Source organism: Chiloscyllium punctatum, chromosome 28 (assembly GCF_047496795.1).
Source record: "Chiloscyllium punctatum isolate Juve2018m chromosome 28, sChiPun1.3, whole genome shotgun sequence".
NCBI classification, from domain to species: Eukaryota; Metazoa; Chordata; class Chondrichthyes; order Orectolobiformes; family Hemiscylliidae; genus Chiloscyllium; species Chiloscyllium punctatum.
Genome location: NC_092766.1, coordinates 83,647,038 through 83,650,077, shown reverse-complemented (window position 1 = coordinate 83,650,077; position 3,040 = coordinate 83,647,038). Strand labels below are relative to the sequence as shown.

The 3,040-nt window shown below is 40.9% G+C and overlaps 1 non-coding gene across 1 annotated transcript; it reads right to left on the bottom strand.

Annotated features, from left to right (window-relative positions):
- Positions 1-831: 831 nt before the first annotated feature.
- On the bottom strand, positions 832-913 carry trnas-gcu (transfer RNA serine (anticodon GCU)). The gene has a single exon. It is a non-coding gene; the product is annotated as a tRNA-Ser (tRNA).
- Positions 914-3,040: the final 2,127 nt, after the last annotated feature.

Below are 3,040 nucleotides of genomic sequence, written 5' to 3'. Positions count from 1 at the left end.
AGGAGACAACAGCTTCGCTTCACTTGGAGGTCGCCACTGATGATGATGTTACCTAGCCAAGTAATGAAACGTCTGGATATCAAAGTTACAGCTCAGTGAGCAACCCTACACCCTACATTTTAAATCATTTTTCATGTTTATGTTGCATGAATCTGCGGTTATTGATCCACAGTTTAGTTTCACTCCCTATAGGTAACATGCTGATTTCTCCAGTTGTTCATAGTTCAATGTGATGCATCCAGTGTGTGCATAACGAGAGGGGGCTTACTTCCCACATCTTGTGTTTATCTGTGCCTTATGTCCAGCATTCATCAATGGCGAGAGCAAGGGGCGAGGGTGAGACCAATGTGTAAATCTATCCGTGCCCATGCACGGAACTACATCGGCAATTCTCCACTCTGCATTTACAGCCAGTTCTCAGTGCCCCTAAACCCACGCCCTGCCCCTTTGAAATATCTCCATTGTTTTGTGCTGTCTCACTGTACTCTTCTCACCAGGATGAATTACTTCTACTCAACCTCCTCCAGATTTCATCTGACAAAACATTCATTAAGATTCCCTTTGCATAAACATGCACTTCGCAGCTCTCGTTATTTGATTTTCCTGGATGTCTTTCATACGAAAAATCGTTCACAGCAACTTGACTTGAAAAAGAAAATCGATTTTCTTTTCATTATCCCAATGCAACCGACATTGCAATGCAGTTTAGTCAACAGGTTCAAACTATTCTTTGAGATTTTGTAACAGCGTCAATGCATAAAAACTGAACATCGGCGTTCCAGTTTCAACATGACAGCTGTAATCAACACAATTAAAAGCCGTTGATTACAACGACGGGAGTGGGATTCGAACCCACGCGTGCAGAACATAATGGATTAGCACTCCATCGCCTTAACCTCTCGGCCACCTCGTCGCAGCTGCGAATGAAGGTATGACCTTATGAATAATTGAATTGTGTAAATTAGTCAGAGCAGCAGCTATTTCTCGTTGGTGTTGGTGAAATGATAAATAACACAGAACGGTTCAAAAACTATTGTCTGACCCCTGGGTTGTGTGGCAAGTGCACTCCCATTATCACACTATGCACACAGTGATCTGAACAAAAATGAGGAAATGAATATGTAACAAGGTCTGTTGAATTCTGTGAAGATTTGAAGTCAACGGAATGAAGAACCCGAGACAGCAGGAGGTTTTCTTTCAATAAAGAGTTAGATCGAACTCTTAAGGATAGTGGAATCAAGGGTTATTGGGATAAGGCAGGAACAGGATACAGATTGAGCATGTTCAGCCATGATCGTAATGAATGGTGGTGCTGGCTCGAAGGGCAGAATGGCCTACTCCTGCACCTGCTGTCTCTTGTCTATTAAATTGTCTGTGAGGAATTATTTTCCAGACTGGAGGAGAGTGCATAGTGCTCAATGTCATTATTCTGAAGACCTAACTTCCACTCAGATGTTTTTGACACGCACTTGTGTACAGAACAGACAATTTCAAAACCCAAAATAAGGCTAAACTGACAATTGAACTCAACAATGCAAAAACCTTGATCTGTATCATTTTCCTGGGCCGTGTGACACCAAATCACTGTATGATCACAGCAACACAGTGAGCAAGTGTCAGAAGGAAAATGAGTGCAGTGCCAGAGCGCATGCTGGGAGCAGCACGTGACACACGGTGAAGTGCATATCCCACAACAGGAACACTTCCCAAACAGCAGACTGCAGTGGAAGAATTCAGAGGGGGTTTATATTTTGAAATTTAATGCCAGAGACACAATGGAGATCTGACATTGAGTCTGTTCAAGATGAAGATTTTAAAATTTCTCCAGATGCAAAACAAAATAAAAAGCTCATGAGTTAGTGAAGGCAAAAGATGAAATTGTACATTTCATCAATCTACCCATCTTTACAATGAGTACCACATTACTTTCCTCACTCGGGGATAGAACCGCTGGTGAAGATGATCATATAATCCCCGTTTACTTGCCATGGAATCAGAGAAACTCGGTTTCCCAAACGTTAAGGTAAAACCAGGAATGGAGGTAAGTATTAATGTGTTCCTCCAGTGCTGCAGGTGACCTGTGCACGGTATCTCTGTTCCAGTACAGTGGGCTGTGCTGTGCAGAAGTTTTAATTTTGAGACTCACATGGAGCAACTTCAATTTGTCGTCGTGTTGAGGGGTACGGACAGGAAGTGATATTGAGCAAAGCCATGTTTATGGGAAAATACCCGTGTTTGTGGATTGAGAAACTACCTTTTCTGGATAATGACTCCTTGATCAACAAACATACTGCAAGTATCTAAAACGTGAAGAGACATATGTGGAGAGAGAGCCAAAGGTGAAATTTCAGCAGATGGATAACGTTTCACATGTGCACTGCGTTAAATTCCGGGAAAATAGATGTTGAACTGCTTTCATGTTACACAGTTTGTTGCAAACTCACAAAGGATGTTGCAATAATAAAAAGAAGAAATCACACAGGACCGTTTGAAAATTGTATTGAGCTGAATTTTGGTTTGAGCATATTTTATCTTAAATGGCGTGCTGCAGAGAAATACGGAGGGTTAACAATACAAAAGGACAGAGTCTTCTTGGTGGATTTCTTGGGTGGAGTAAAGAATGTACGAAATATACATACCATCATGTGAATGTGGTCAAATCTTTATAGTCTCCAAATTGCGTCTCCAAGTGACGATTCAGTTCCTACTCATAAGGATATAACTTCTGTCTGCAGATATTTTACGACATCAGCTCCATTTACAGAGTTTCACCTTGAATAATACGCCACACCTTACCAATCCATGAACTTGTTATACTCAGTCTTATTCAGCTGTACGTGTTCATGAAATGTCTTTGTGTCTGAAGTCAACAAATTCGAAATTGTTACGCAACCACACTGACTTTCACTCAATGATAAATTCTCTCCTTGTATGTTTATTAGTGTATCTTTTAAAACACTCTGAACTCAGCTTCTACGTTTTATTTCTGGAAAGTCGTTCACGATTTAAATAACTCTCATCTAAACTTTTCTTCGTCATT